We start from the raw sequence: 14,370 nt of genomic DNA on the forward strand, positions 1-14,370 counted from the left end.
GACAATGTCCAGACTTGGGCTGATAAGTGGTAAGTAACATTTGCGCCACACAAGAGCCAAGCAAAGACCATCTCCAACAAGAGAGAATCTAACCATCTCCCCTTGACATTCAATGGCATTACCATCGCTGAATCCTCCACTATCAACATCCTAGGGACTTCCATTGACCAGGAACTGAACTGGAGTAGCCATATAATTACTGTGGCTACAAGAGCAGGTCAGAGGCTAGGAATCCTGCGGCGAGCAACTCACCTCCTGACTCCCCAAACCCTGTCCACCATCTACAAGGCACAAGTCAGGAGTGTGATGGAATACTCTCCACTTGCCTGGATGGGTGCAGCTCCAACAACACTCGAGAAGCTCGACACCATCGAAGACAAAGCTTGATTGACACCTCATCCACAAACATTCACCCCCTCCACCACCGACGCACAGTGGCAGCAGTGTGTACCATCTACAAGATGCACTGCAGCAACGCACCAAGGCTCCTTCGACAGCACCTTCCAAACCCGCGACCTCTACCAACTAGAAGGACAAGGGCAGCAAATACATGGGAACACCACCACCTGCAAGTTCCCCTCCAAGTCACACACCATCCTGACTTGGAACTATATCGCCATTCCTTCACTGTCGCTGGGTCAAAATCCTGGAACTCCTTTCCTAACAGCACTGTGGGTGTACCTACCTCATGTGGTGAGCTGCCTTCTTGAACTGCTGCAGTCCACCACCTTCTCAAGGGAAATTAAGGATGGGCAATAAATGCTGGACTAGCCAGCGATGCGCACATCCCTTGAATGAATTTCTAAAAAAATCAGATCTCCCCTCGGCCTTCTCTGTTCTAAGGAGAACAGCCTCAGCCTATTCAATCTTTCCTCATAGCTGCATTTTTCCAGTCCTGACAACATCCTCGTAAATCTCCTCTGTATCCTCTCTACTGCAATTACATCCTTTCTGTAATGAGGTGACCAGAACTGCACACATTACTCAAGTTGTGACATAACCAATGAGTTATACAGTTCCAGCATAACCTCCCTGCTCTTATATTCTATACCTCAGCTAATAAAGGAAAGGATTCCATATGCCTTTTTAACCACCTTATCGACCTGTCCTGCTAACTTCAGAGACCTGTGGAAATTCACTCCAAGGTCCGTTACTTCCTCTACACTTCTCAATATTTTCTCATTAATCATGTATTCCTTTGCCTTGTTTGACCTCTCCAAATGCATCATCTCACACTTGTCCAACAATTATCCTTTGTCAACTTTTCTTCTAATTTCCACCCTTCTCTCACCTTCACATGGTTCATCTCCGACACTTCCCCTCCCTTCCTCGACTTCTCTATCTCCATCTCTGGTGATAGGCTGTCTACTAATATTCATTATCAGCCCACTGACTCCCACAGCTACCTCAACTACACCTCTTCAAACCCTGCCTCCTATAAGAACTCCATTCTATTCTCCCAGTTTCTCCGTCTCCGACGCATCTGCTCTGATGATGCTACCTTCCACGACAGCGCCTCCGATATGTCTTTTTCCTCAACCAAGGATTCCCCCCAACTGTGGTTGACAGGGCCCTCAACCATGTCCGGCCCATTTCCCGCACCTCTACCCTCACCCCTTCCCCTCCCTCCCAGAACCGCGTCAGGGTTCCCCTTGTCCTCACTTTCCACCCCACTAGACTCCAGATCCAAAGGATCATCCTCCGTCATTTCCAGCGTGATGCCACTACCAAACACATCTTCCCCTCCCTTCCCCTGTCAGCATTACGAAGGGATCGTTCCCTCTGCGACATCCTGGTCCACTCCTCTATTACCCCCACCACCTCGTCCCCTTCCCACGGCACCTTCCCCTGCAATCGCAGGAGGTGTGATACCTGCCCATTTACCTCCTCTCTCCTCACTATCCAAGGCCCCAAACACTCCTTTCAGGTGAAGCAGCGATTTACTTGTACCTCTTTCAATGTAGTATACTGTATTTGCTGCTCACCATGTGGTCTCCTCTACACTGGGGAGACTAAACACAGATTGGGTGACCGCTTTGCGGAACGCCTCCGCTCAGTCCGTTAGCATGACCCCGAGCTTCCGGTTGCTGACTATTTCAACACACTCCCCTGCTCTCATGCTCACATCTCTGTCCTGGGATTGCTGCAGTGTTCCAGTGAACATCAATGCAAGCTCGAGGAACAGCATCTCATTTACCGATTAGGCACACTACAGCCTGCCGGACTGAACATTGAGTTCAATAATTTCAGAGCATGACGGGCACCCCCCCCCCCCCTCCCCAACTTTTTAAGTTTAGTTACTTTTTTCTTTTTCATTTGGTTATTTTATTTTAGGTTTTTTAGTGCGTTTAGTTTGTTTCTACTGTGCCTACCCACTGTTCCTTTTTTTTAAATGTTTTAATGTTTGTTTCTGGAGTGCTTTACAGTCTATTAACACCTTCTCTGTACTAATACTTTGTCTTTCAGCACACCATTAACATACCGTTTGCCTTTGTTCTTTCTGGTCAGTTATTCACTGTGGCCCTGTCCTATCAACACCTCTTTTGTTCTCTCTTGCCCCACCCCCACTTTACTTGCTTAAAACCTTTTGCATTTCTAATATTTGTCAGTTCTGATGAAGGGTCACTGATGCTGCCAGACCTGCTGAGTATTTCCAGCATTTCTTGTTTTCACTTCAGATTTCCAGCATCTGCAGTATTTTGCTTTTAATTACCCTTTGTTTCCTGCCACTGAGCCAATTCTGTATCCACCTTGCTGCATTCCCCTGGATCCCATGGGACTTTTTTTAAACCAGTCTGCCATGTGGGACCTGGTCAAAAGCCTCGTTAAAATCCATGTGGACCACATCAACTACACTACCCTCATCTATCTTCCTTGTTACTTCAAAAAAATTCGATCAAGTTGGTCAAACAATATCTTCCCTTTACAAATCTATGCTGACTATCCTTGATTAACCTGTGCCTTTATGTGACAGTTTATCTTGTCTCTCAGAATTGATTTCAATAATTTGCCCACTACTGAGGTTAGACTGACTGGCCTGTAATTATTCAATTTATCCTTCACTCCCTTTTTAAACAAGGGTACAACATTAGCAATTCTCCAATCCTCTGGCACAACATCTGTATCCAGTGAGGACTGCAAAATGATGGTCAGACCCTCTGCTATTTCCTCTCTTACTTCTTTGAACAGCCTGGGGTACATTTCACCCAGCCCTGGTGATTTATCAACTTTCAAGGATGCTAATCGCATTAATACTTCCTCTCTCCTTATGTTGATCATATCCAATACTTCACACTCTTCCTCCTTAATGACAATATCTGCATCATCCCCCTCTTTTGTGAAGACAGACGCAAAGTATTCATTAAGAACCATACCAATACCATCTGCTCCTACATATAGGTTACCTTTTTGGTCTTTTATGTGCCCTACTCTCTCCTTAGTTATCCTCACACTCTTAATGTACTGATAAAACGTCTTTGGGTTCACCTTGATTTTGCTTGCCAATATTCTGTCATGCCCTCTCTTTGCTTTCCTAATTTCCTGTTTGATTTCACCCCTCCACTTTCTACACTACTTTCAGCTTTCTGTAGTATTGAGTCCTCTGTGTCAGACATAAGCTTTCCTTTTCTGCCTTTTCTTACCCTGTATGCTCCTTGACATCCATGGGGCTCTAGATTTGGCCGCCTCACCCCTTTTCTTTGTGGGAACATGTTTACCCTGAACCCAATGAATCTCCCATTTGAATGCCTCCCACTGTTCTGACACTGATTTACCTTCAAATGGCTGTTTCCAGTCCACTGTCGCTAAATCACTCCTCAGTTTAGTAAAATTGCACTTGCCCCAATTGAGAACGGGGGGGGTTTAAACTAATTCAGCAGGGGAATGGGAACCTAAATTGTAGTGCCAGTGTACAGGATGTTGAGAGTAGTGAGGGCAGGGATAAGGTTACAAGGACGCAAGAGGGCACTAGCAAGCAAGAACCTGGTTTAAAGTGTATCTACTTCAACGCCAGGAGCATCCGGAATAAGGTGGGTGAGCTTGCAACATGGGTTGGTACCTGGGATCTCGATGTAGTGGCCATTTCGGAGACATGGGTAGAGCAGGGGCAGGAATGGATGTTGCAGGTTCCGGGATTTAGATGTTTCAGTAAGAACAGAGAAGATGGTAAAAGAGGGGGGGGTGTGGCATTGTTAATCAAGGAGAGTATTACAGCGACAGAAAGGACGCTTGAGGACTCGTCTACTGAGGTAGTATGGGCCAAGGTTAGAAACAGGAGAGGTGAGGTCACCCTGTTGGGAGTCTTTTATAGACCTCCGAATAGATCCAGAGATGTAGAGGAAAGGATAGCGAAGATGATTCTCGACAGGGGCGAGAGTAACAGGGTAGTTGTTATGGGGGACTTTAACTTTCCAAATATCGACTGGAAATACTATAGTTCGAGTACTTTAGATGGGTCAGTTTTTGTCCAGTGTGTGCAGGAGGGTTTTCTGACACAGTATGTAGACAGGCCAACCAGGGGCGATGCCACATTGGATTTGGTACTGGGTAATGAACCCGGCCAGGTGTTAGATTTAGATGTAGGTGAGCACCTTGGTGATAGTGATCACAATTCGGTTAGGTTTACCTTAGCGATGGGCAGGGACAGGTATATACCGCAGGGCAAAAATTATAGCTGGGGGAAGGGAAATTATGATGCGATTAGGCAAGATTTAGGATGCGTAGGATGGGGAAGGAAACTGCAGGGGATGGGAACAATCGAAATGTGGAGCTTATTCAAGGAGCAGCTACTGCGTGTCCTTGATAAGTATGTACCTGTCAGGCAGGGAGGAAGTTGTCGAGCGAGGGAGCCGTGGTTTACTAAAGAAGTTGAAGCGCTTGTCAAGAGGAAGAAGAAGGCTTATGTTAGGATGAGACGTGAAGGCTCAGTTAGGGCGCTTGAGAGTTACAAGCTAGCCAGGAAGGATCTAAAGGGAGAGCGAAGAAGAGCAAGGAGAGGACACGAGAAGTCATTGGCGGATAGGATCAGGGAACACCCTAAGGCTTTCTATAGGTATATCAGGAACAAAAGAATGACTAGAGTTAGATTAGGGCCAATCAAGGATAGTAGTGGGAAGTTGTGTGTGGAATCAGAGGAGATAGGGGAAGCGTTAAATGAATATTTTGCGTCAGTATTTACAGTAGAGAAAGAAAATGTTGTCGAGGAGAATACTGAGATTCAGGCTACTAGGCTAGATGGGATTGAGGTTCACAAGGAGGAGGTGTTATCAATTTTGGAAAGTGTGAAAATAGATAAGTCCCCTGGGCCAGATGGGATTTATCCTAAGATTCTCTGGGAAGCTAGGGAGGAGATTGCAGAGCCTTGGTCCTTGATCTTTATGTCGTCATTGTCGACAGGAATAGTGCCGGAAGACTGGAGGATAGCAAATGTTGTCCCCTTGTTCAAGAAGGGGAGTAGAGACAGCCCTGGTAATTATAGACCTGTGAGCCTTACTTCGGTTGTGGGTAAAATGTTGGAAAAGGTTATAAGAGACAGGATTTATAATCATCTTGAAAAGAATAAGTTCATTAGCGATAGTCAGCACGGTTTTGTGACGGGTAGGTCGTGCCTCACAAACCTTATTGAGTTTTTCGAGAAGGTGACCAAACAGGTGGATGAGGGTAAAGCAGTGGATGTGGTGTATATGGATTTCAGTAAGGCGTTTGATAAGGTTCCCCACGGTAGGCTATTGCAGAAAATACGAAAGTATGGGGTTGAAGGTGATTTAGAGCTTTGGATCAGAAATTGGCGAGCTGAAAGAAGACAGAGGGTGGTGGTTGATGGCAAATGTTCATCCTGGAGTTTAGTTACTAGTGGTGTACCGCAAGGATCTGTTTTGGGGCCACTGCTGTTTGTCATTTTTATAAATGACCTGGAAGAGGGTGTCGAAGGGTGGGTTAGTAAATTTGCGGATGACACGAAGGTCGGTGGAGTTGTGGATAGTGCCGAAGGATGTTGTAGGGTACAGAGGGACATAGATAGGCTGCAGAGCTGGGCTGAGAGATGGCAAATGGAGTTTAATGCGGAAAAGTGGGAGGTGATTCACTTTGGAAGGAGTAACAGGAATGCAGAGTACTGGGCTAATGGGAAGATTCTTGGTCGTGTCGATGAACAGAGAGATCTTGGTGTCCAGGTACATAAATCCCTGAAGGTTGCTACCCAGGTTAATAGGGCTGTTAAGAAGGCATATGGTGTGTTAGCTTTTATTAGTCGGGGGATCGAGTTTCGGAGCCACGAGGTCATGCTGCAGCTGTACAAAACTCTGGTGAGACCGCACCTGGAATATTGCGTGCAGTTCTGGTCACCGCATTATAGGAAGGATGTGGAAGCTTTGGAAAGGGTGCAGAGGAGATTTACTAGGATGTTGCCTGGTATGGAGGGAAGGTCTTACGAGGAAAGGCTGAGGGACTTGAGGTTGTTTTCGCTGGAGAGGAGGAGAGGTGACTTAATAGAGACATATAAGATAATCAGAGGGTTAGATAGGGTGGATAGTGAGAGTCTTTTTCCTCGGATGGTGATGGCAAACACGAGGGGACATAGCTTTAAGTTGAGGGGTGATAGATATAGGACAGATGTCAGAGGTAGTTTCTTTACTCAGAGAGTAGTAGGGGCATGGAACGCCCTGCCTGCAGCAGTAGTAGACTCGCCAACTTTAAGGGCATTTAAGTGGTCATTGGATAGACATATGGATGAAAATGGAATAGTGTTGGTCAGATGGTTTCACAGGTCGGCGCAACATCGAGGGCCGAAGGGCCTGTACTGCGCTGTAATGTTCTAAAAAAAGAACTCTAACTCCTGTCATATCACTGTCCTTTTCCATAATTATGTTAAAACTGACTGAAATATGATGACTACTGACTGAATTATGGAATTATTTGGGGCTACACTCATCCAAGCAAGTGCAGAGTATTCCATCACACTCCAGACTTGTGTCTTGCGGATAGTGACCAGGCACTGGGGAGTCAGGAGGTGAGTTACTCATGGTCAATTCCCAGCCTCTGACCTGCTCTTGTAGCCGCAGCATTTTTGTGGCTGGTCCAGTTCAGTTTCTGGTCAATGGTGACCCCCAAGATGTCGATAGTGGGGGATTCAGCGATGGTAATGCCATTGATTGTCAAGAGGAGATGGTTAGATTCTCTCTTGTTTGAGATGGGCATTGCCTGGCACTTAAGTAGCAAGTAACATTCACGCCTCACGTCCAAACTGAACGTCAGTGGGCAGGTTATTGCTAAGCAAGTGCCGCTTGTTAGCATTGCCGACGACCTCTTCCATCATTTTACTGATGATCAAGAGTAGTAGAGTGGTAATTGGCCAGGTTGGACTTGTCCTGCTTTTTGTGTACAGGATATACCTGGGCAATTTTCCACATTGCTGGGTGGATGCCAGTATTGTAGCTGTACTGGACAGCTTGGCTAGGGTTGCAGCTAGTTCTGGAGCACAAGTCTTCAGTCCTATTGTCAGAATGTTGTTAGGGTCTATAGCTTTTTGCAGTATTCAGCTCTTTCTTGATATCACGTGGAGTGAATCGAATTGGCTGAAGACTGGCATCTGTGATACTGGGGACCTCAGGAGGAGGCTGAGAAGGATCATCCACTCGGCACTTCTGGCTGAAGATTGGATGGCACAGTGGTTAGCACCGCAGCCTCACAGCTCCAGCAACCCAGGTTCGGTTCTGGGTACTGCCTGTGTGGAGTTTGCAAGTTCTCCCTGTGACCTGCGTGGATTTCCTCCGGGTGCTCCAGTTTCCTCCCACATGCCAAAGACTTGTGGGTTGATAGATAAATTGGCCATTGTAAATTGCCCCTAGTTTCGGTAGGTGGTAGGGGAAGGTGGGGATGTGAGGGGGAAATGGGATTAACGTAGGATTTGTATAAATGGGTGGTTGATGGTCGGCACAAACTCGGTGGGCCAAAGGGCCTGTTTCACTGCTGTATCTCTCTATCTCTCTGTGACTCTGTGGATGCAAATGCTTCAGCCTTGTCTTTTGCGCTAATTTAAGGAAGAGGAGTATCAAATATTGGATGGGATAACCATAATGAGAGAGGAAATACAAAGGGTTTTAGCATTTTGAAAGTGGATAAATCACCAGGCCCGGCTGAAATGTATTTCAGGCTGCTAAGGAAAGCGAGGGAAGAAATAGCAGAAGCTCTGACCGTCATTTTCCAATCCTCTCCAGCTAGGGCTGTGGTGCCGGAGGACTGGAGGATTGCTAACCTTGTACCATTGTTTAAAAAGGGAGGAAGGGACAGTCCGAGTAATTTCAGGGCAGTTACTCTAACCTCAGTGGTGGACAAATTTGTTGAAGAAAATCTGAGGGATGGTATTAATCATTTAAAGTGGCACAGATTAATGAATGACAGGCAGCATGGATTTGTTAAGGGAAGGTCATGTCTGACTAACTTGATTGAATTTTTTTTGAGCATTTAACAAGGAAAGTCGATGAAGATAGCTTATTTGATGTAATCTATATGGATTTTAGTAAGGCTTTTGATAAGGTCCCACAATGCAGACTGCTCAGATCCAAGGCAAAGTGGCCAGTTGGATCTAAAATTGGCTTAGTGACAGGAAGCAAAGGGTTATGGTTGTCAAGTGTTTTTCTGACTGGAAGGCTGTTTTCAATGGGGTCCCACAAGGCTCAGTACTAGCCCTTTCTTTTCATGGTATACAAGAATGGTTTAGACTTAAATGGAAGGGGTATAATTAAGAAGTTTGCAAATGACACAAAAATTGGTTGTGGGGTTGATAGTGAGGAGGGAAGCTGTAGACTGCAGGAAGATATTAATGGATTGGCAGGTGGACAAGACAGTGGCAAATGGAATTCAATCTGGAGAAGTGTGAAGTAATGCATTGGGGAAGGTTAGCAAAGCAAGGGAATACACAATAAATGGTAGGATACTGAGGAGTGTAGAGGAACAGAGGGACCTTGGAGTGCATAGCCAAATCGACTGCAAAAGGACATAGATAGACTAGCAGAATGGGCAGACAAGTGGCAGATGGAATTTAATGCAGTGAAGTGTGAGGTAAGACATTTCAGCAGAAGGGATGGGGAGAGGCAATAAAGATTTAATGGTGACGTTCTAAAGGGTATGTAGGAACAGAGGGACCTTGAGGTCCATGTGCATAGATCCTTGAAGGTGGCAGGTCGTAGTGAGAGATTAGTTAGCAAAGCCTGGGCTTCAGAAATAGAGGTATTGAGAACAAAAGCAGGGAAGTTGTGCTTAACCTTTATAAAGCTCTGGTTAAACCATAACTAGAGTATTGCATCCATTTCTGATCACCACACTTTCAGAAGAATTTGAGGGTCCTTGAGAGGTGCAGAGGAGATTTACCTGAATGGTTCCAGGATTTTAGCTATGTTAGGTTGGAGAAGCTAGGGTTGTTCTCCTTGGAGCAAAGGAGATTGAGGAGAGCTGACAGAGGAGTACGAGATTAAGACAGGATTAGACGAGGTAGACAAAGAAAAGCTGTTCCCATTAGCTGACGGTACAAGGATTAGTGGACACAGATTTAAAATTTTGGACAAGAGATTCAGGGGGGATGTGAGGAACAACTTTTTTCTGCAGCAAGTGGTAATGACCTGGAATTCACGGCCCATGAGAGTGGTGGAAGCGGAGACAATGAATGATTTCCAAAGGCAGTTGGATCGGCACTTGAGAGAAACAAATTTGTAGGGCTATGGGGATAGAGCCGGGGAATGGGACTGACTGGATTGCTCTACAGACAAACAGCATGGACTTGATGGGCCAAATGGCCTCCTTCTGTGTTGTAATTACTCTATAACACCAGAGATCCCTGAAGATAGCAGGACATGTAGATAAGATGGTTAAAAAGGCATTTGGGATACTTCCCTTTATTAGCTGAGGAGAGTGTAAGAGCAGGGAGGTTATGCTGGAACTGTATAAAACACTAGTTAGACCACAGCTAGACTACTGTGTACAGTTCTGCTCACCACATTACAGGAATGATGTGATCACTACAGAGGGGGTACGGAGGAGATTTACGAGAATGTTACCAGAAATGGAGAATTTTAACTATGAGGAACGATTAGATAAACTGGGATAAAAGCAAAATACTACAGATGCTGGAAATCTGAAATAAAAACAAATTCTCAGCAGGTCTGGCAGCATCTGTGGAGGGAGAAGCAAAGTTAACATTTCAGGTCAGTGACCTTTCATCAGATAAAATGGGGTTGTTTTCTTTGGAACAGAGGAGGAGATTGATGGGAGATTTAATTGAGTTGCATAAGATTATGAGGGGTCTAGACAGAGTGAATAAGAAGGACTTATTTCCATGAGCAGAGAGATCAATAACCAAGGAGTGGAGATTTAAAGTAAGTGGTAGAAGGATTAGAGAAATTAGGGAATTAAGGAGAAATTCTTTCAACGAGAGATTGATGGGGTGCAGAACTCACTTTCTGAAAGGATGGTAGAGGCAGAAACCTTCAGGGTATTAAAAAAATATTTGGATATGCACTTTAAGTGGCATACCCAAAGGGCTACAGAACAAGCACTGGAAAATGAGATATGGCTAGATTACTCTTTTTCATCTGTCACAGACATGATGGGCCGAATGGCCTCCTTCTGGGACATATATTTTCTATGTTTCTGTACATTGTATGGGACTAAACTGGATTATGTGCCCTGTAAACTGGATAGGATTACATTGTGCACTGGATGTGATTCTGCGGTGCCCCGTACACTGGGTGGGGCCGAGGCTCCACTCCCCACACTGGGCGGGGCAAGGCTCCACCGCCCACACTGGGCGGGGTTACGCTCTACTCGTCACACTGGATGGGATTAAGCTCTACTCTCCACACTGGATGGTATGATGCTCTACTCTCCACACTGGATGTGATTTTGTTCTACTCCATACACTGGGTGGGATTATGTTCTGCTCTATACACTGGAAAACCAGAGTCCGAGTCACAGAGAGAGAGGAGCAGCCCGAGGAGCGGGCTTTTAAATTAAATTTAATTGAAATCAAATATAGAGTAAGACTTGATCGATTTATTAGTATATAAACTAAAAACTAAAGCAGATTAAAAAACTAAAGACCAATCGGAAATTTAAAAACAAATTAAAATCTAATTAAATAAAATAGAGATGCAGGGCCAGGCGATGTGTTGTAACTGCAGGATGTGGGAGCTGGTGGACCCCATTGTGGTTCCTAGTGACCACATCTGTAGCAAGTGTTGGCTGCTCGAGGAACTCCGGCTCAGAGTTGATGAGCTGGACTCTGAGCTTCGGACACTGCGACACATCAGGGAGGTGGAGAGTTACCTGGACACTGTGTGTTTCAGGAGACAGTCACACCCCTTAGATTAACTACCTTGAATTCGGCCAGTGGTCAGGGACAGGAGGGTGTGACTATGAGTGAGGCAGGTAGAGGGATCCAGGAGGTAGCGTTGCAGGAGCCTCAGCCCTTGTCCTTATCCAACAGGTTTGAGATTCTTGCTCCCTGTGTGGACAAGAGCAGGGACTTTTTTTTCTATTCATTCATGGGATGTGGGCGTCGCAGGCCAGGCCAGCATTTATTGCCTATCCCTAATTGCCCTTGAACTGAGTGGTTTGCTAGGCCATTTCGAGGGCATGTCAGAGTTAACCACATTGCTGTGGATCTGGAGTCACATGTAGGCCAGACCAATTAAAGACAGCAGATTTCCTTCCCTAAAGGACATTAGTGAACCAGATGGGTTTTTACAACAATCAACAATGGTTTCATGGGCATCATTAGACTAGCTTTTAATTCCAGATTTATTATTACTCTCCACGCTGGGTGGGATTGCGCTCCACTCTCCACGCTGGGTGGGATTACGCTCCACTCTCCACGCTGGGTGGGATTACGCTCCACTCTCCACGCTGGGTGGGATTACGCTCCACTCTCCACGCTGGGTGGGATTACGCTCCACTCTCCACGCTGGGTGGGATTACGCTCCACTCTCCACGCTGGGTGGGATTACGCTCCACTCTCCACGCTGGGTGGGATTACGCTCCACTCTCCACGCTGGGTGGGATTACGCTCCACTCTCCACGCTGGGTGGGATTACGCTCCACTCTCCACGCTGGGTGGGATTACGCTCCACTCTCCACGCTGGGTGGGATTACGCTCCACTCTCCACGCTGGGTGGGATTACGCTCCACTCTCCACGCTGGGTGGGATTACGCTCCACTCTCCACGCTGGGTGGGATTACGCTCCACTCTCCACGCTGGGTGGGATTACGCTCCACTCTCCACGCTGGGTGGGATTACGCTCCACTCTCCACGCTGGGTGGGATTACGCTCCACTCTCCACGCTGGGTGGGATTACGCTCCACTCTCCACGCTGGGTGGGATTACGCTCCACTCTCCACGCTGGGTGGGATTACGCTCCACTCTCCACGCTGGGTGGGATTACGCTCCACTCTCCACGCTGGGTGGGATTACGCTCCACTCTCCACGCTGGGTGGGATTACGCTCCACTCTCCACGCTGGGTGGGATTACGCTCCACTCTCCACGCTGGGTGGGATTACGCTCCACTCTCCACGCTGGGTGGGATTACGCTCCACTCTCCACGCTGGGTGGGATTACGCTCCACTCTCCACGCTGGGTGGGATTACGCTCCACTCTCCACGCTGGGTGGGATTACGCTCCACTCTCCACGCTGGGTGGGATTACGCTCCACTCTCCACGCTGGGTGGGATTACGCTCCACTCTCCACGCTGGGTGGGATTACGCTCCACTCTCCACGCTGGGTGGGATTACGCTCCACTCTCCACGCTGGGTGGGATTACGCTCCACTCTCCACGCTGGGTGGGATTACGCTCCACTCTCCACGCTGGGTGGGATTACGCTCCACTCTCCACGCTGGGTGGGATTACGCTCCACTCTCCACGCTGGGTGGGATTACGCTCCACTCTCCACGCTGGGTGGGATTACGCTCCACTCTCCACGCTGGGTGGGATTACGCTCCACTCTCCACGCTGGTGGGATTACGCTCCACTCTCCACGCTGGGTGGGATTACGCTCCACTCTCCACGCTGGGTGGGATTACGCTCCACTCTCCACGCTGGGTGGGATTACGCTCCACTCTCCACGCTGGGTGGGATTACGCTCCACTCTCCACGCTGGGTGGGATTACGCTCCACTCTCCACGCTGGGTGGGATTACGCTCCACTCTCCACGCTGGGTGGGATTACGCTCCACTCTCCACGCTGGGTGGGATTACGCTCCACTCTCCACGCTGGGTGGGATTACGCTCCACTCTCCACGCTGGGTGGGATTACGCTCCACTCTCCACGCTGGGTGGGATTACGCTCCACTCTCCACGCTGGGTGGGATTACGCTCCGCTCGCCACACTGGGTGGGATTACGCTCTGCTCGCCACACTGGGTGGGATTACGCTCTACTCGCCACACTGGGTGGGATTACGCTCTACTCGCCACACTGGTTGGAATTACGCTCTACTCTCCACACTGGGTGGGATTACGCTCTACTCTCCACACTGGGTGGGATTACGCTCTACTCTCCACACTGGGTGGGATTACGCTCTACTCGCCACGCTGGTTGGAATTACGCTCTACTCGCCACGCTGGTTGGGATTACGCTCTGCTCTCCACACTGGTTGGGATTACGCTCTGCTCTCCACACTGGTTGGGATTACGCTCTGCTCTCCACACTGGTTGGGATTACGCTCTGCTCTCCACACTGGTTGGGATTACGCTCTACTCTCCACACTGGTTGGAATTACGCTCTACTCTCTACATTGGACGGGATTACACTCTACTCGCTACACTGGGTGGGATTATAGAAACATAGGAGTAGGCCACACGAGCCTGCTCCGCCATTCAATACGATCATGGCTGATCATCCAAACTCAGCAACCTGTTCCCACTTTCTCCCTGTATCCCTTGATCCCATTAGCCCTAAGAACGATATGTAACTCTTCCTTGAATATATTTAATATTTGGGCCAGACCCCATACACTGGAGATAAGGTGAAATGGTTGCTCCTGCCATAACATCCAGAACCAGGCTCACAGGGTCCAGTCCCATCATAATGCAGATGGCATTTAAAGCACAACTTCACATGTGGTGGTGTGGTGATTGTGATATTGGATGATAACCCACAGGCCTGAACTAATAGGGATAACACAAGTTCAAATCCTGCTGCAGCCATTGAGAATATTAATTTAAAGAAAGAAAAGAATTACAGTTCTATAGCGCTTTTCACAACCACTGGCTTTACAGCCAATGAAGTAATTTTGCAGTAGCCAATTTGCACACAGTAAGATCCCACAAACATCAATGTGATAGTGTGCAAATAACCTGTTTTTGTAATGTTGATTGAAGGATAA

This window comes from Heterodontus francisci, chromosome 4, assembly GCF_036365525.1.
Source record: "Heterodontus francisci isolate sHetFra1 chromosome 4, sHetFra1.hap1, whole genome shotgun sequence".
NCBI lineage: Eukaryota > Metazoa > Chordata > Chondrichthyes > Heterodontiformes > Heterodontidae > Heterodontus > Heterodontus francisci.